Below are 21,027 nucleotides of genomic sequence, written 5' to 3' on the forward strand. Positions count from 1 at the left end.
CACGTTTACTTACTCATACCTGGGGCAATTTAGAGCAGTTCTAGACTATTGTAAGATATACATATATACCAACAAATAGATATATTACTCTTTTACTTTTATTAACATTCCTTATAAATATCATTGCATATAAAAGCTCATTATAAAAACCCAATTTGACTAGAAATTGGGATACAAAACTGATTTGAATTGTATTTATTTTGAGTCCTTATATCAAGAACAAACATTACACAAAAATGTAATTTGACATTGCTTACTTCTTAGTCAAGAAATTATGCAGGAATTTGGGAAAATTAACTTTTGGCTTGCTTGAAAACTGTGTAGATAATTTTACATAGGGATACATTATTAATGACATTGTCCCAACAAATCAGGTTATAGAGTGTGTGTGTGTGTGTGTGTGTGTGTGGGTGTGTGTGTGTGTGTGTGTGTGCATGCGTGTGTGTGTGTGTGTGTGCTTTTGTTCAGTGTATGAACACTGATCAGCTCTATTGTGTGCTATGCAGGGAGTGGGGTGAATAGCCTGCTGGTAAGGGCACATTGGGGCTCCCACAGTGAAGACGTTCCCACAGATAGAGACATCACACTTATACACATGAACACACACACACACACACACACACACACTAGTGTCATAGTGAACACAGTCACAATCAAGACCAAGACAAAACTGGGACCCATACCAACTAAAACCAAGAGAGGATCAGTATCAGTAACAGTAAAAAAGAAAACTGATATTTTTAACAGCTAAGACTAGAGAACAATTTTGTATTTAAAACCCTTTAAAAGATTGTACAATAAAAACATTTTCCACATATTCCAGCTTCATCAAAGTGCAGAGGCAACCATTATACGGTGCCCTCTAAGCCAAGAGAATTAAGGGTCTTGCTTAATGGCACAACACTGGCTGCATGGTAAAGCCAGGATTCAAACCCACAACTTTCCAGTTAGTAACCCACAGCCCTACCTACTAGGCTACAACTGTCAAGACATTGACCACAGGGCAGACAATAAATTACTCTGGAGCTATAATCAAAAATAGTGATAATAAATCAATTTAAACAAATATACACTAGCAACACAGATCTATAAAAAGGTACACGTGTATGAGTGATTCTGAGTGATTGTATGCCCATTGAGAAATGAAGCACATACACACAGTATAAGAGTACTGCTGATGCTGAACATTTCTTATGGGTTGCTGTGGTGATGGGGTGATGTGTCTTTGGTGCCCCCTAATGATCGCATATAAAAGTTGATTTCAACCCCATTCTAACCAAAACCAAAAGAGGACCAATACCATAACAATCAAAAGAGTACTGATATTTTTAACAGTCAAGTCCAAAACTACAGAACAATTTCGTATTTAAAACCCTTTATTGTGATGTAGTAGTGTAAAATTTAAATAGGTAGACTATGTCTTTTTAAGGCTGTCATAGAACTAGTTATGTGTGTGTAGAAGAAATGTTTATTACCCAAAGCACAACTCATCACCTCAACTCATGGTTAGAATTGGACCCCAACCAAAACACAGTGTTTCTTACATTTACTTTGACTTTTATTTGATTGCAGACATTATGAACACAAGTTATTTCATGTTTTGTCTGGTCAACTTCATTTCATTTGTTAATATACATCCATAACTGCATTTCAGGTCTGCAACATATTCCAATAAAAGTTTGGATGGTAAAGCATTTACCGCTTTGTAATGTTGACAAAGTACACCAAGTGATGATGTGTTTCAGGTGTTATTTTGTCTGATTTTTTCTGCCAACAGTACAGGGTTGTCACTGTCTCATTTTGTTTTTTCAAAATTATTTACTGAGGACAGGTCAGGACTGCAGACAGGCTCAGTACCCATATTCTCTTTTTTTTGCAGCCATGCCTTTGTAATGTGTGCAGCATGTGGGTTTGCATTGTCTTTTGAAAAATGCATGCACAAGTTGATCTAAAATCTTAATGTGCTTTTATGCATTAATGCTGCATCACAGAAGTGTAAATTACCTTTGCCAAGAACACTGACTCAAAACGTGGTGTAACACCCTGCTATGTGGTGCTACAAAATGCACAAAAAAAAATGTTATGCAAAGATTGTCCATTGACATGAAATTTGGCATAGTGCTTACGTGTCCCATTTTCCATCATGTATGGTCATGGGCCAATCTGTGAACCCCAGAAATTGCCACTTGTTGCTGATGTTGTGCAGTGGTCTATTACATAAGCCCAATAATATCACTTTGCACTAAGCCTTTCTATATTTTCTTGATATATATTATTACAATGCAAATTTATGACTAGTAATTCCATTTCAAATTCAGTGTAGCGTTGAGGTAAGTACAGTGTAGAGTTGAGGTAACTCTACAGGTAACAATTATTTTTACACTGTAGTCAACAAAATTCCCCATAATATAAAGGTGCCAGGGTGGAGGTTTTAGCCAAAAAGCATAAAACATAAATTGTGTAATTTATATATTTATTTATCATATATTTATTTATTAACTTTACATTTAAAATATACTCTAAAGAAGCATCCCATTAGTTATTTACACTTAATAGAATTTTGGGGTGTTGGGTTGTTTGTTTGTTTATTTGTTTGGTGAAACCATAAACTGGGTTCTTTTTAGAACCAAACAATGATTTTTATTTATTTTTGAGTGTGGCGGTGCTAAAAAAGAACTAATAAGAAATTAAGAAACTATTAAGAAATTTAAAATATGATTTAGTACAATATATTAATTAAATCTATTTAAAAATATTTTGAGAATATTTTACATGTTAATGTGTCGTTTATGATAAAAGTATGACTTTATTAAAGCATTGATAAACAGAGCTATATAAAGAGTCAGAAAGAGAGAAAGAGAGAGAAAATGTAATAGGATTCCTGTAGAGATAAAAAGACAGCAAAAACGTCTCTCTCAGCATGGATAAATATTTGGGATAATCCTGGTTTTCTCATGTAAAGTGGGAGAAACACACACACACACACACACACACACACACACACACAAATTATAGTCTAAAATACTTCATCAACCATGAATGTGCTGAACACTTTCTTTTATTTTTTTCACAGAAAATACATATAATAAAATAAACTCATTTGTGAAATGAGCTCATAAAGACGTAGATTCTTCTCAACACACACACACACACACACACACACTTTACAACTGATGCATAGGTGTCTTAATCTGTAGACTTAAGATCTTGGTTTTATTCACAAGTGCTACAAAAAAGGTGGAGGCGATGGGGAGTTCATCCACAAAAGTTGCTTTGGAGTGGAGGATTTAGTTGATGATTTCATAAGGAATGCTTGAGTGTGCAGCTATAGCCCCCTCCTCTCCTCCACTCGCCTCCAATCCTCTCTTCTATCCTCCTCTTCCCTCCCAGCCGGTCATTTGCTCTGCCGGGGGTGTTTGTGTTCAGAAAAGACCTCTTTTCATTTTGTGCTAGAACACAATAGAGCACCCCACCTCTACGTACACACACCCACCCACACACACTCTTCATCACTCTGCTCTCACTACCTCACACTGCACTAACACTCCCGGGACACTATTCTCAGCACAAAAATCCACATTGTCCATGCGTGAATAGGCTTTGTATCAGTTCGGAATGGTTTATACCACTTCATGGAGCAGCTATAGTTCATCAACCTTAGCTATCTGAAGCTTTTCATGCATCTTCACTGAGCTCAAAGACATACATATTACCATACTCTATTCCATGCTCATCTCAACTGCAAATTTTAGACAGCCTGAGTGTGACCAAACAGAAACAGTGTGACAGGCCAAGCTCATTCTGTCTTAATCCCCCAGCATAGAAAACGTTAAAAAATAAAAACAATTGTAAAACCCCTTTTGCTTCTTCTTCTACCTCCAGTCACCCATACAAATATTTAAACAGGTCTGCTGCTTTTTTAATGCATATGAAGCTTGGAATTAGCACTTTCTTACCCAACAAGTTCAATTGGGTACAGTTTGCCAATGCCAGGTTGTTAATCTACCAGACAGCACGGTGGGTAAGCTGCTTACCCTGCTGCTCATCAAAGCACAAACAATGCAGTAATGTCTTCTCAAGGATACACACATTCTTTACACAGATTGGCCATTTTTCTATCAGTTTGTTTAACAGCTTGATTTGTTTATTGTTATTTCAGTGTAAATTGTCTCTTCTCACCCGATGGAAATTTGGCTAATTTCTGTAATGTTTTGGTGTACAGTGTAGAGTTGAGGTAAGTACAGTGTAGAGTTAAGGTGAGTATTGTGTAGAGTTGAGGTACCTCTGAAGTTAATTATTCAATTATTTTTACACTGTAGTCAACAAAGTTCCACACAATGTAAAGGTGCCAGGGTGGAGGTTTTGTCAATGGAGCATAAAAATGAATTGTGTAATTTATATATTTATTATCTATTTAACTTAACTTTAAATTTTAAATGTTGAATTTGTGTAATATAATAGCCAACAAACAGACAGCACACATCAATAAACAAGGGGAAAAAATTAGTGCATAATATACCTATACATTTGTATCTAAATAGTATTAATTATTAGTATTATTATTTAATTTATTTATTTTTACTAACTGCTTTTTCTTGGTCAGGGTTGTAACAGGTCCAGTGCTATTCGTAAACACTGGGTGCGAGGCAGGAATGCACTTTCTCTTTTTACTCTCCCAAAGCAACTGGATTTTCCCAGACATCTTTAGAAGAAGAAGAAGAAGAACCTTTATTGTCATTATACTTGTGTACAACGAAATTTAGTTTGATACTCTCCAAAATATAAAAAGAAGAAAAAGATAAAGATAAAGTATTTACATAAACATATGGATATTTACACAGAATAACCAGTACAATTTAGTGTATGGATTTTAGATAAATAAAATAAATTATGGTTGAATATGAATATACAAAGTGACTGTGCTCTGTGGAAATACCAGTTAAATTTCAAAAATGATTATTTTATGTTTAGATGAAAAAATGGTTTTATGTACTTGTGCAAATATGCAATGTTCAAGTTCACAGTCTATGAGGTGTTGGGAGGGGTGATGGAGGCCAGAGCTAATTAATTTATGGAATAATAAATTTTTTATCTTTTAAATCAACAACTTTAACAAACACTGGGCGCAAGACAGGATTACCCTGAACAGGGCACAAATTCACTGCAGGGCTTTGGTCACCCATCACTCAGACATAGCCAATCATATCTGTGTAGATGCATGTCCGATATCACAGCAAATAGATTCAAACTCAAAAAGTTTCAAAGTCAAAAGTTGTGGGCTAGCTTAATAGACATAAATTCTTTCTGACATCTAAAACACACACAAACTTAATATAAATAGTTTATGAGTTTATTCCTAAAATCTAACTGCATTAGTTTAAATAGAATTGTTTTTAACAGATGTGTTGATTGTTAAATTTCATTGCTGATTTCATGTCTGGAACACATTTCAAAAATGTTGGTACGGGGTAAATTAAGACCAGTAATGCTATCATAATTGGGTAAAAAAGGAGCATGAACCAAAGGCTCAGTCACAAGCACAATAATGTGTGAAAACACAAGGGTTCCGAATGCTTTCTGAATCCACCGTACCTTCACAGATGAGCTTTGACTGCATAAATTATTGCTGTTCCACTGTAACAAAAAGACAGAAACTTTGGATTTTTTTGTTCCCCACACATACACACACACACAAAAACATTTTAGTAAGCCTTTGACTTTAGTTCTTCAACTAAAAATATAAAGTCAACAGCATCCTATGTTCAAAAGGTGTCCACTGATAAATGACTAAAGCAATTAATACACATTTTGCAGACAAAAAAACCTCTAGACTCACAAACAATAAGTGCTGCATTTGGTCAGTAAGGGTTCTGTGGAGCTACAGATGGGCTCTTCCACATCCCCTGAATTTTACAATATTATATACAGTAGATGAAGACACACCTACATCATTTGCAATCTTGCATTGAGAAATGAGAAATTTTTGCTGATTATTGTTAACTTTAACATAGTGGTGAGCCACAACCTATATTTATTTGCAAAATTAACCTTTGTTGGATCCTCATTTTATATCCAATCATTATACTGTCAACTGTTACCAACTGACCTGCTTATTGTGGAATGTTTCAATATAGTGAAACTTAAATATATAATAAACTTTACACCTTGATTTTCCCATACCCTCTGTCTTTGTGTATGTTGCAGGCATCAAATTTAAAATGCTATTTTTGTCAATGAAAACATTACAATCTTTTCTTTGTATCTTTGTCAATAGAATAAAGCTTTAAGAGAATTAACAAACCACAGATTTTTGTTTTGACAGCATTTTACACAATGCCCCAACTTGTCCAGAAATGGAGTTTGTACATATCAGGTATGTGTATCTAGTAAAGTACTTAGCGAGTTTCTTAAAAAGGAAAGGTCATTTACTCATTAGTTAGGCCACTTAATAGGACACAGCCTCATAGACAGGCAGAGAATCTGCATGCACTATTACCTTATACAGTACATGAGACATTTAAGTTAACGAGGTAAGAGTCAGGACTGGAATTAGCATAACTGCTTCGCTTAATTAACACTCAGTCTTTCAATGAGCTGTTAAAACTAATTTAGCCAGAATAGTGTTCATTTGTACATTTCTATGTTGGTTTCTCTGCCAGCTCATCCTCATCCTTGTTCTAAATTCGTAGTCTTTTCTTTCATAATTTTATTTTCCTTTTTTTGTCCAACCTTATTTTAGTTCTGTCATTTTATTTCTGTCCTATTTATCGTCTGACGTGTTTCCCTTCATATTAAAAAGCCCTTTGCAGATTAAAGAAAGTCCTCAGTGCAGAGCTCCATAATGAGGTTTGTCTGTCTTTATAAACTCATCTCCCTTGTTCTGTTCCCACCAGGTTCATTGAAAGGGCAATATTCTTCTCTACCGTATAAATGACAAGCAGACGGAGGGAAGGAGAAAGATGCAGGTATTTTCAGGTAAGAGTGTCCCTCTGGAAGAGGAATTATTCTCTCTATAAAGCTTGCACATCTGAGCTCATTACCTTGCTCTCCCAGGTTGCTTTTCTGAGCAGCACAAGACGAGACTGGCTGCTTCTTAAAGTGCTGCTATAAATACTAAATAGATACTGAATTACCTCAATTTTACTTGGATAATTACTTTCAAAAATTGGTTTCACAAAATCATAGTTTACCATAGTTTTAATTATTCTTTTTTTTCTAAGCTTGCACTCATGTCTTGGTGGTGAAATATTAATAGACAAAGAAGTACACTCATACATGGTTAAAAAATAAAACCATAAAAAGGTTTCCCAACAGATTTTAAAGTGACAAAATCCAGATATTTTATCCACTGTGGCAGGAGCTGTGGATCCAGGATTGACTGATCCTCAACTACTAGGGACAACCAAGAATAATTTCTGGCCAACAGCAAAACTGCAGGATGACCCTTCAAATGTAACATGGTAGGTCTAAAAGGGTCTAAAACCTTTGCAGTGTGTTGACTGTATTTGTAGACGCTTATGAATTGTTCCTTATAAAAAAGAAAAGATTGTTCACATTAAGTTGTGTTGAGATTAGATCATGTAAAAGTTATTTACACACTTTTTGCATCTTACTGTTTGTAGATGCAAAATTAGCTAGAATAATAGCACATTTCAAGCATGAAAGATGTTACATATTTGATTCAAAACCAGAAGTATTGATCAAACTTTAAGTCATAGTAAACTGCTAAATCATTTACAATGGTATAATGGCATACAATGTGCATGTGCAATATCACTATCGTATCACCTCCGATTACAGCTGGACTAAAAACCTATTATGCTGTTATGCAGTATTATTCATCAGTCGCACTAGAAATTGTTGCACAAATAACTGGTTAATCTTAGTCATTATTTACATTTAATTATAATCATCTCTGCACTTCACAATGTTTATATACAGTATATGGATGTTTTTGGTTGGTGGACTATTCTTAGTCCAGCAGGGACAGAGAGGTGTTTAAAAACTCCCGCAGCGCTGCTGTGTCTTATTCACTCATACCAGCACAACACACACTAACACACCACCACCATGTCAGTGTCACTGCAGTGCTGAGAATGATTCAACACGTAATACCTGCTCTGTAGTGGTCCTGGGAGAGTCCTGACCATTGAAGAACAGCATGAAAGGGGGCTAACAAAGCATGCAGAGAAACAGATGGACTACAGTCAGTAATATAAAACTACAAAGTGCTCATATATGGTAAGTGGAGCTGATAAAACGAACAGTGAGTGTAAAAACAAGGAGGTGGTTTTAATGTTATGGCTGATCATATACAGCATATATTAGATTTTATTAGATTTGATCACTGTAAATGACCCTATCCACCATTTTATCCTCTCTAATCTCTCTTTTTTTCTCTTTTGTTTCCACATTTGTAGAGTTCCCAAGTCTCCCAACACAATGGGCATGTGCAATATCACTATCATATCACCTCAGATTACAGCTGGACTAAAAACCTATTATGCTGTTATGCAGTATTATTCATCAGTCACACTAGAAATCATTGCACAAATAACTGGTTAATCATAGTCATTGTTTACATTTAATTATAATCATCTCTGCACTTTACATTGTTTATACTGTATATGTATTGTTATCTTTTTATTTTTAAATGTTATTATTTTAAATGACCCTATGCCGATTTTATCCTCTCTATTCTCTCTTTTTCTCTTTTTTGTTTGCACAATTGTAGACTTGTAAAGCCTCCCAACACACATTTCAATAAACAATTGCTGCTAACATTTGTACAAATGACAAATAAACTTGAAACATGAACTATTAACAATCTGTGTAAACAGTACAGACAAACGTGCTAGATTAATAGCACATTTTAATCATAAAAGATGACAAAATGCAAAATCCATTGTATTACACATTGGATTCAGAACCAGAAGTATTGATCAAACTGTAAGTCATAGTAAACTGCTAAATCTCTTTCAGTCAACGAAATGTCCAGGTCCATCTTAATCATGAAGTGTAAATTTTATGTTTTTGTTATGGCTTGATTGAGTCAATTCCAAATGTGAAAGGACTTAAGGCTCCTCTTTTCACTATTTAAAACATGTCCATCTCACTCCCTCTGTCTCTCTCTCTGTGTCTGGTTCCTGTTTAACGTCACTCAGTATCCAGCATGAGGGTAAAAGCAGGGTGCAGTTTTTGGCAGGACTCTGTGTTTATTCTGACCCTACCAGTGTGCTGTGTGTCGGCACAGAGATGGAGTTCACCGGAGACAGGGGTCGTACCGGCGATGTCAGCCTGTCTATACTAGGTGGTGTATAGATGAACTGTTACTTCTGCTCACATGACACGTTAACATACACAACATTAACTGTAATTACACTAACAAAAAATGTTTTATTAAGTACCTAATAAGGAGAAGCGCCACACTTAAAAACTGTTTTACTGTTAGGAACACAGTTCCAAATTATTTGTGGTGGGATATTCATAACTACATAATTTAAACTTCAGAACATTCTAAATGTGATGAGTGTAGAGACCTTGGAAGACACTTATGTAACAAAGAAGGTTCACAAGCAGTGTAGATACAGGTACAGGTTTTATCCCTCCACCACACACTCACTCACATTCACAAACTGGGCATGTGCAATATCTCTATCATATCACTTCAGATTACAGCTGGACTAAAAGCCTGTTATGCAATATTATTCATCAGTTGCACTAGAATTTGTTGCACAAATAACTGGTTAATCTTAGTCATTGTTTACATTTAATTATAATCATCTCTGGACTCACATCTTTTTATGTTTTTAAATTGTATTATTTAAAATGACCTTATCCCTCATTTATCCCCTCTATTCTCTCTTTTTCTCTTTTGTTTGCACATTTATAGAGTCCCCAAGACTCCCACCACACATTTCAATGAAGAATTGCTGCTAACATTTGTACAAATGACAAATAAACTTGAAACTTGAACTAGTAACAATCCGTGTAAACAGTACAGAAAAACACAATCAAAAACGCTCGTGGTCCAACAATGTGGGCACAGTTGTGGATAAAATCTATGGTCAAAATCAGAAGGCATTCAATACACATAAACCACTCAGTACATGCTACAAGCCTACGCTGACACCTCGCACTGGTCTGTGGAAACAAAGAGGTTTAAATACTGGCACTATAACAGGACACAGGTGAAATGCATTAATGAAATCAATGGAAAACGGGTGTACATACAAAGTGGGTGGAGAAAACTGAAAACAGGTGTACATACCAAAACAGGTGGGAGAACAAAACAGGGATGAAACCTGTGCCAGGTATTAACAACTTAAATTTATCAAACTATTCTTAAATAAATTTAGCATTTCACCATACTTAACAGTTGGTAGCAGACACTGTGGTAAAAGGTACCCTTATGTTTAGAAGCTCATTATAAGCTTTTTATTGCTTCAGGGGTTTATAAACAAATGAGTTATGTACGGAGTACATGTAAATGTACGGAGAGTCACACCCTAACCCTCATTATCCCTCATCTCTGCAGACAGACAGATAGATAGATAGATAGATAGATAGATAGATAGATAGATAGATAGATAGATAGATAGATAGATAGATAGATAGATAGATAGATAGATAGATAGATAGATAGATAGATAGATTAGATAGATTAGATAGATAGATACTTTATTTACCCCAAAGGAGATTATTGAAAAGGTCGTAATTGCATCAAGTTATTCAGCACCCTACCCTTGAACCACAGCCAATCGTTGTTCATGTAGGCGCCCAGCCTGCTAGATGGTAGGAGTTTCAAACCGGCGAGTTAAAGATACTATTAGAGTGGAAGTGTAGACTGGGATTTATAAGAGATTTATGCTGATGCCAAGAACTGGCAAGTTGACATGACACTGATGACCCTAGACTGTTGAAAAGCTAAAATTTTGTATTAAGCAAGAATTTACAAAATCCCTCTTGTAAAACTGCTACAATTACTACACACAGTTTCCAACTGATTAAAAGAGGTCATTAATAGGAAAGGTGATACAGCATAGTGGTAAACATGCCTCTGTCCCAGCTTTTGCAGGCATTAAATTCTAAATTTGTTTATATTTACAAAATACATTAAGTTATACCAGCAAAGGAGCTCGCGAGTGTGAAAAGAGAAAACAGTGATATATTAAAAACATTTCACCTAAAGCGTATTAACTCTTACAAGGTGCAGGTGATTGTCAATCAAGAAAGACTGACATACCAATCATCTGTGCCTCCATACCCCCTCTGTAGGCCAAAAATAGCAACACAGAAGGACACAAATCTTAATACGACACACTGCCAAACTCATTAATAGGAAAGGTGATACAGCACTGCAAGGCCGTGATAGCTCAGTGGTTAAGGTAATCTAGTAATCAGAAGGTTGCTGGTTCAAGCCCCACCACCACCAAGTTGCCACTGTTGGGCCCCTGAGCAACACCCTTAACCCTCAATTGCTTAAAATCATGTTCAGTCATAACTGTAAGTCGCTTTGGATAAAAGCGTCTGGTAAATGTAAATGTAAAAATGTAGCATAGTGGTAAACATGCCTCTGTCCCAGCTTTTTGCAGGCATCAAATTCTAAATTTGTTTATATTTACAAAACACATTGAGTTGGTCAGTGAGAACATTTGACATATTTTCTTTGTACCGTTGTCAGACAAATTCTTGTTTTTGTTGCATTTTATAAAATGTCCCAAGTTTTCTAACAAAATCCACTTCAGATATCAACACAGGCACATATGAACAAACAGCAACAAAGCAGAGCTGTATTTGTGCTCATTTAGTTGCTATGTATGTGTCAATAGAAAGGAATCGTGTTAAACACAGTGCCATGTTGACCTGCAGTAATTAAAACTGGAAAAGTCAGGTGCTTAGTCATTTTGTGCAAACCACCCTCTTTGTTGTGTCTTTTTTGTCCTCACTTCGTGACCTTGACTGTCAGGCACAGTAGCCTCCCATATTCCACTCAATGTTGGATGCAGACTTTTATTAGTTGTGTAAATTGTGAGACCTGATGTGCTTATTTAAACCAGGTTTACTTGCTTCCTGCTCGTACGTTGGAGGTCAACACCTGGATCGTGTTTGAAAGTTGGAAGACGATGGGAGAGGAAGGGAGGCTTAGTTTTGCCTGGCATTGGTTTTGCATCTTAAGCATAAGGCAGACGTATGGAAAAGTACAGTAAGCTGTATCAGCTGAGCCCAGACAGCTCAAAGGGGCACATCCTCACAGATAATAACCAAGGCACACAATCACAGTGGGGCTTTGTGCTGCTTTTAGATTAAAAGTGCCTCTAATTGGAAGTTTTTTACATTTGCTTATGTTCCCCCACACCAGTCCCTAACTTCTCATTATGTGGAATCCTAAACTCAAACTAATTTGCTCTTTCTGACTAAAAATAACTGCCTGGATGTGCTTTAAAGGTGGCATTAACATTCCCTGTATCTTTTTAAAATAGCAGTATTTATTTCAATGCATGTGGGAGCTTTTTTCCCCCAGATTCAGTTCTGGCAACAAAAAACACACCACCTGCTAGTTTCAAAACATAACAATGCTGCCATGATTGCTTTTTTGTGTCTTACATCATATATTTTACTGTCAACTAATGTAATAAAAAAATATGTAGAAGACATACACAGCTAAATAATAATCCTTTATATTTAAAGTTGTGATTTGCCACTATTGCAAATAAATGTGCTGCACACATCATTTATTTCTAAATGTATACACCAGCAAGGCAAATTCACACACCTGCAAGAAGTAGAGCCCAGGTGTGAATGTGTTAACCAAGGTAAAACAACACTGTGGCAAAAAAGCCACTACCAAAAAAGAGGTACAGTCACAAATAAATAAGGTGGCCGCTCAGGTGGCGCAGCGGTAAAAACACACGCTGGAACACCAGAGCTGGGATCTCGAATACATCATATCAAGTCTTAGCTCTGCCTGCTGGCTGGGCTGAGCAGCCACATGAACAACCGTTGGCCTGTTGTTCAGATAGGGGTTGGATATTAAGCCAGATAGGGACTCTCTCATAACTAATGCAATTACGAGCTCTGCTGGCTGAATGATGGCGCCTGCACAGAGATGGGAAAAGAGTGCTGTTAGGGTGTGTCTCTCTGTACACAGTGCTGATCCGCATTGCACTCGTCAAAGTGTAGGTGACAAAATGCATACGGCTGCTGCCCACGTGTCGGAGGGGGCGTGGGCTAGCTTTGTTCTGCTCAATCAGAGTGGGGATCGGCATTGGTGGAGAGGAAGCATGACGCAATTGGGCAATTGGACGTGCTAAAAAGTTTTTTGTTTTTTTTTACTAATGTATATGAACGAATATGTAGGAGACATACATGGATAAATAATAATCCTTCACATTTAAAGTTGTGATTTGCCAATACTGCAAATAAAGTTGCTGCAGCTATCATATGTGCTGCACACATCATGTTTATTTCTAAACGTATACACCAGCAAGGCAAATTCACACACCTGCAAGAAATAAAGCCCAGGTGCGAATGTGTTAACCAGGGTAAAACAACACTGTGGCAAAAAAGCCACTACCAAAAAAGGGGTACAGTCACAAATAAATAAGGTGGACAGAATAACAGAAACAAAGTAACAAATTATTATTCATGGCCTGCAATGGAGAACGTGGATAGAACAGGGATAGTGCAGAACCCTGCACATAACATGGATTTATGGGTGGGGTCTGCTTTTCCAAGGTGGTTCCAACGTAAGGCCCAAAACACTGTAAAAAACAAAGAATGCTAGCATTGCATGCCAGTGGAAGACTGGACAGAGTGGCCCAGTATCACGGCTTCCGAGAAAATGCAAGGGTGCCAGTGGCCCAGCAAACAAGCTGGCAAGTGTAAGAGGAGAAACCATAATATATTGAAGTGAAGTAACTTTCCAAGGTGCTGGTGATTGTCAATTAAGATAAACTGACATACCAATCATCTGTGCCTCCATACCCCCTCTGTTGACCAAAAATGGCAACACAGAAGGACACAAATCTTAACACGACACACTGCCAAACTCACTCAGCAGCGCCACATTACACATATCCATGTACTTAACAATAGATATTTTAGTGGCCTTAGACTCACGTTGATGGCTAGTCAGATAGAGTCCACAGGGCTAAACATCTTTCTGAAAGTACAAATGTGAGAGTATTCTTATGTCCACACAAACACACTTATCAGAACCTTTCCTCTTTTTGTTCTTTCTGTGAGCATTACAAAAAGATAGAGTTCCTTTTAATTGGTAGTGAAAGGAGTGTAAGGTTGTTTGTCTAATAATAAGGAAACAGGAAATAGATAAGAGCAGGATAATCAGTTCCTGTGTTTATAGGGAGTTGTCTTCCCAGTGCTGCTAAAAGAAAAGGTTGCAAAAAAAAAAAAAAAAAATGTAGGTGGCAGGTGAGGCTGATATCCTTTTCTGTATTGTGGGAAATATTTTTTCACTTCATATTTAATATTCATATTTTTATATTTGAACGTCAAAAGTTGACTTAAAAGTGGTATGTTTGTATTGGTAAAAAAAAAAAGAATACTTTTATAATTTTATGCTCTTTCATTTTTATTTATTTAGGGTCACATATAAACACACAACTACTAAGTCTATAACATTGGCTCAACTACCAAAAAAAAGGACTGCTATGACTTCAAAGCTGTTGGAACAAAGGTGATGCAATCCCCAGGCAAGTAGGCTTTCTACACCTCCAATATTTTCATTCAAGTTGCTGAAAATGTAGGGCAGTGATAACTCAGTGGTTAAGGTACTGGACTAGTAAACAGAAGGTTGCCGGTTCAAGCCCCGCCGCCACCACCAAGTTGCCAATGTTGGGTCCCTGAGCAAGGCCCTTAACCCTCAATTGCTCATTGTGTAAGTCGCTTTGGATAAAAGCGTATGCTGAAAATGTAAATGTATGTATTTGACCCAGCAGACTTTGTTCTAATACACATATGAAATGCTCAAATTTTGGACAAAGAAGTGTTGCAATTATCCACACACAGAATGGAATAGTTGCATATAGCAATAGTCTGCTCTTTTAACTCAGCACAGGCTGCAAGAAACAGCAAAATGTGTCCTAATGTGGTGGCACTGTGACTTTAAAGTCAAGCTTCTTTTACACACTATTATCACTATTGTTTACTGGTAAAAGAAATATGAAGGTTCTTCAATAGTTTCTGCACTTTTTTAAACTCTATTTATTAAGAATTTCAAAAACAAATGACATCACTTTTCTACATAGTCACCTTCCTTTGCGATGCATTTTTCCCAGCATTGTACCATTTTAATTCCATTAGCAAAAAATGTTTTTGGTTGAGCGCGTAGCCAATGATGCACCACTACTTTCACATCATCATCACATGAAAATCTTTTTCCCCTTAAAGCATCTTTAAACAGTCCAAAAAGGTGGAAATCAGATGGTGATAAATCCAGACTATAAGCTCTCTCTCAGACACGACCAATTACTCCTCCTCCTGCCCTCACTGTTTACAATGAAAATGAAAATATAAAAGTGCGGAAACTTTTTGAAGATCCCTCATATATAGCCTAAACATAAACCAGTTTCATGTTAAGCTTTTACTCACTGTTAATTTGAAAGAAACAGCTTGAAGTGTTTATGGACAAAAATGCACTGTTAGACAATTAGAAGAAAATTTTACAATATTTTACAATGACTATTGCTATTACTGTTAATACTTACATCTGTCCCACTAGTGCTCTGAACAGATACAATAGCATAAAAATGAGCATTTTTTTATGTGTTTAAAATTATTGTTTATGGTAAAAAACATTAAGGAGTAACAATAAATATACAACCCCAAATCAGAAAAGTTTGGGACAGCATGGAAAATGCAAAAAATAGGACATGTTTCCACTGTGTGATGGTTCATCCTAGATGCCTCTGAGCCCAGAGAAGTCGATGTCTGGACATGGTTAACATAAGGCTTCTTTTTTGCACAGTAAAGTTTTAAGTGACATTTACAATATTCCGTATTGTAGTGCTTGACAAAGGTTTGTCAAAGTAATCCTTTGCCCATGTGGTTGTATAAGCTATTGTTGAGTGGTGGTTCTTGATGCAGTGCCATCTGAGGGATCGAAGATCACAGGCATTCACCTTAAGCTTGTGCCCTTGGCCTTTACAGACTGAAATTTAATGATATTATGCACTGTAGAGAGAGAAATATGCAAATCCCTTCCATTCATTCTTTGAGGTACATTGCTCTTAAACACTTCAATAATTGTCTTACACATTTGTTGACAAACTGGAGATCCTCTGATCATCTTTGATCATCAAAGACTCAGCCATTCCTGGATGCTCTGATTACAATCACCTGTTGACATCACCTGTTTGGCATATACATGTAGTACTTTAAATGCTATCCTAAATACTGTCAACACTCCACAAAACGAGAAAACAAAAACATACTTACACACACTTGTAGGCATTTGAATATGTAACACGCCCTCATAAGGCCAAACCAACATGAACTATTTTGATGGTGGTGTTTTGAATTTATCACATCAGTGTTTATTTAATACTTTGTAAGAAATAAGCATGATAACTGAGTTTATTGTTTTGGTGGAAGGAAGCAGAGTGCTGTGTTTTATTTTGCGAGAGAGTTGTGGAGTTTTGACAAAGTAGTTAACTCGTTTAGGGGAAAACTAATTTTCTGATCATTCGACAGCTTCCTTTATGCGTCTTAGCAGATGCTGTCTTAAGCTCAGCAGCAGTTTGGCATTTGCATTGGCTGCTTTCAGACATATGTGGTGGTTAGAAACAGAAACCATGTGACATCTGACCCTGGTTGCTGTGGTCACTGACCCTTCAGTTATTAGATTGATATTTGGCGTAGGATGTATGGATGGGAGCTGTGCTGTGTGTTTTTCATTGCTTGCTCTCTCCATGTTTCTCTCTCTCTGTGTTTCATTCTTTCTCTCGCTTTATTCTTTCATACTCAGCCAGTGTATCAGCGAGTTTTGATTTGTCTGACAGGTCCTATTCACAGCTCTGCCAAATATAAACAGAGATTTTTCTCTCCCACTGTACCCACTCTGCCTCTCAGCATGGCGGATGTGGATGGAGTTTGTCATCTTTATTGATATGTGCAGAATAGAAACTTCTGTCCAGTGTTTCCCCAATATTCATATTCATAACAAAATGTAGCATTTATGTCCTAAAGTGTTGATGCAGGTCATTTTACTGGTAATTTTTTCTGCAGTTGCTTACACAGATTTGATGAGTATCTTTGTTCTCAAATGTCCTTTGCTGCACCCACGTGTTGGAAATAGTCATATATTGAGAGATTAAAACACTAGCGATAAACAGCATTGTCCAAAAAATCAATTAATTGTGCCAATCACACACTATCAGACTATTACTTTGAAACAAATCTTCCACACTGCACTGATTTACTGACAATATCTAACTATGCATTATTTGATGTTTCATACATTAACTATAGTAAATTATTCTTTGTTTATATTTATTTATTTTAGTTTCCCTGCATTAATGGGTTGTGTAACTGGCCCATCTGCCATAAAGATCGGCAGCTGGGCACCATTACAAAGTCATGTCCTCCTGTCTGGCCATTTATGGCTGTCAGAGGGGGCATGGAGGCATAGATGATTCTCTTGATTGACAATCACCTGTTCTTCGTAAGCATTCATTTAAGATTGAAGCTCATTTCTTAATCCCGCAGCGGTGACAATGATTTTTGAGTGAAGTACTCCCGAGCCTATCTGGCTATGTCCATCACAGTGGTGTGGCGGTTTCTCAAACAATACCACATAAAGGCTTAATGGTCATACACAATCAGCCACAGTTTCCGCCCCCTGCCTTTACGCACTGAGATTTCCAGACTCCCTGAATCTTCTTATGATATTATATGTTAAACATAATGTATAATCCTCTCCAAAGAAGTCTTTGCCATTGGTGTCATTGGTGCTCTCTCAACTCCATTAGTTCCTTAAAATAATGTTGTACAGTATAAAGTTATTTTCCTAAGACACCAAGTTTTGGGTCAGAGAAAGTTAGCAACGTGCCCCTGCTTTCATGCCATTCTCAGTTTTTTGGGAACAGAGGTTAATATAGGAGGTAAATTGTGCTTCATTGTTCTCTTGGGGCTTCCCAACCTTTCTCAAAGATCCACATATGAGAACTTTGCTTCCACCCCAAATGACCTTAGCAGAGGATGCATTACTATAGATGTTTAGGCTGTTTTGGAGCTCTTGTATATCTTCTTTGTCACTGACAAAAACAATAATGTTGTCTGCATAAGCTGAAACAGTAAGACTGGACTTGCATTCTTACTCCTTTCTTTTTTTTCGCAACAAACACAGCAGTGGTTTTATTGCGTGTGTGTACAGTTGACCTGACAGTGGGCATGCCTGTTGGACACCTTTTTTTTAGCTGTATGGGTCTGCTGAGCCATTTTGATGTTTTGATGAGGCATGTACAGTATCTTCTGTGTAAATATGATTTACATATATTATAAGTCCTTCTTCAAACCCAGAACTGCTCTGTGTATTAAGGAAATAACCATGGTCCACTCAAGTGAAGGTCTTCTCTTGGTCAAGTGAGACTCTTTGTCTTAACATTCTCAATGTAGCCCTTACAAGTAAGCTTTTTGATTTATCTTGGAGAAACACTCCCATATTGCTCCATCATTCTTTTAGTTCAGGTTTTAAGTCTGATTTTTGGTTCATTGTATTTCTATCTCAGTAATGTTTCTTTCAAGTGTTCTCAACACTTGTTTAGCTGTTTCGAGTCAGCAAGACTGCATCTTGTAAAAACTTAACATAAATTTCCAGTAAGCTGGCCATGATATAATAGACATGTTGAATGTTATGGCATGATGGTCAGAGAAACCAACTGGACAGATTGATGTACTGACAGGTTTATTGAAATTTTGTTTTTGTTTTGTTTTTTCATAAAAGTGATTGAGTGGTGCCATGCTCATTCTTTCTCCTAGTATTTTGGGCCAGGTAAACTATTTATGTGACAGATGGTCCTCCAAGTGTCAATCTAGTCGTGATATTGAATTATTGTTATTTTTTAATCCCTGCAGACACTACATGAGGCTCTACCCTATTTCTGTCTTTTATGAAATCTATTGTACAGTTGTATTTTTGTTTTGTACTGTGTCAGTTCCCATCTTAGTGAGTTAAACTGTTCCTTTCTCACTTTTTTGCTGCATATTCATTAATGAGGTTGTATTCTTGTTTGTGTATCTTTGCACACACTTTTACCATATGACCTTTGCAGGTTTCTTTTTTTTAATTATCAACACAGACAGGTTCGAAGAAAACAAAACTGTTATTCCTGCACTGACATTTGTGCCATTGCTCATTATTATTTGTCATTTCCACCATATCTGCACTGTAAAAAGGAGACTGTGAAATGTACAGTAACTTGCTGGCAGCAATTAGCCGGTAAGTTGCTGTAATAAATTTTACAGTACGCATACTGCAAATGTAATTACAGTAACTATAAAGTACTGTAATATTTATTACAGTAATAATCACAGTACTGTAGCTCTTTTTACAGTAATTTCACATTACTGTAACCTATTACAGCAGTAATCACTTTACTGTAATTGTTATCAGTCTTTTAATTACAGCAAATATCAGACTACTTTAAAGGCATTACAGCATTTAACACTAAAATAATATTCGAAAAATAACTATACATTGTAAAAATTAAGACACTGCATTTGTAACAAAAAATCATTTATTGAATTTCAACATTTTAAAAATACATAGATAATTAAATAAATAAATTCATATTTTTATAAACACAGCTGTTCTGAACAAAAACAAAAATGTGCAAGTGCTTTGTTTTACATTTGCTGGAATCCACATCTTGGGCTGAAGTTTTCTTCCCTGGACTGTAAAGATAAAACAAGGAATTACTGTTACTGCTGTAGAAATGTATATACAAGACTGGAGACTATGACAATTTAGTTAATTCCTAACCTCCCATTAAAGATATCACATTAATAAACACATTCTACTATTAAAAATGTGCTGTTTAAAATTCTTACCTGTTTTGGGGCTCTGTTTTGCTTTAGTCCACTTCAGTAGGCTACTTAGACATGCCTCACGGTAACTAGAAAAAACGAGTGACGAGTTTCACCACATAAAACATGGAGCTACAGCACAGCCACATATACACACGAACGTTACGAAGTGTTGTTACTCCTACGTACATTCAACTGATGCCGTCATCAACTAAATATCACCAGATAACAAAATATCATGTACAAATAGCTTATTTTGGTAATGTTATGAACGCTGGCTCTCTAGTGTATCACTTTTGGCTAGACCATTAGCTAGTTGTTTATCAACTGGCCGATTAGTTCTATGTTTAGCAAGCTAGCTCGCTTTCTGTCTTGATAGCGTTTTAAAAGAGTAGGTGACTATTATCAAGTAATTCTAATTTCTGTACCTGTTACTGATGATATAAAGACGTCTTTCTGTCTGAGTGATAAAAAAAAACTAGTATTTGTGTTAGATATAATGCAAACTGTACTATTACCAAAGACGGATTATTGTTTAAACTGACAGAAAAAGAAAAATCCCGCTTAAACTTACCGTATTGTGATTCACAGCTGAAATATGCTTACTGTAGAATTCGCCCACCACTGAATCTTGACCATGATCCTTTGCAGATCTACAGTAAAATGCTGTGTACAGGTTCTACAGTAAGAATTTTAACATTCTACAGTAGTAATTATAACGAGGTCTGTGGTAGCTGGTGAACGTGCCCCGGGTTCCCAGCGAAGCAGACATTACAGAGCTCAGAGAACAAAGGCCTCTTATACCAGGCCTCCTAATTAGTGCTGATCACCCGCAGCCGTGGGGCTGACTACTTAAGCCAGCTCCACACAGCAGCGGGTGTCGCACCTTTGTTTGTTTTCCGGTCCGTGGTGGCAGCTCGTCCACACGTTCGTAGCCTTAGCTGGTAGCCCTGGTGGCGTATGCCATTCGGGTAAGTAAAA

General features: G+C 36.6%; 1 long non-coding RNA gene across 1 annotated transcript; it reads right to left on the reverse strand.

The window, feature by feature from the left end:
* Nucleotides 1-19,790: 19,790 nt before the first annotated feature.
* LOC134314476 (uncharacterized) lies at nt 19,791-20,563 on the reverse strand. Its single transcript, XR_010012386.1, has 3 exons — nt 20,475-20,563; nt 20,071-20,135; nt 19,791-19,914 (listed from the first exon to the last, which is right to left on the reverse strand). It is a non-coding gene; the product is annotated as an uncharacterized LOC134314476 (long non-coding RNA).
* Between the last annotated feature and the right edge of the window lie 464 nt (nt 20,564-21,027).

The sequence above is a fragment of the Trichomycterus rosablanca genome, chromosome 5 (assembly GCF_030014385.1).
Source record: "Trichomycterus rosablanca isolate fTriRos1 chromosome 5, fTriRos1.hap1, whole genome shotgun sequence".
NCBI lineage: Eukaryota > Metazoa > Chordata > Actinopteri > Siluriformes > Trichomycteridae > Trichomycterus > Trichomycterus rosablanca.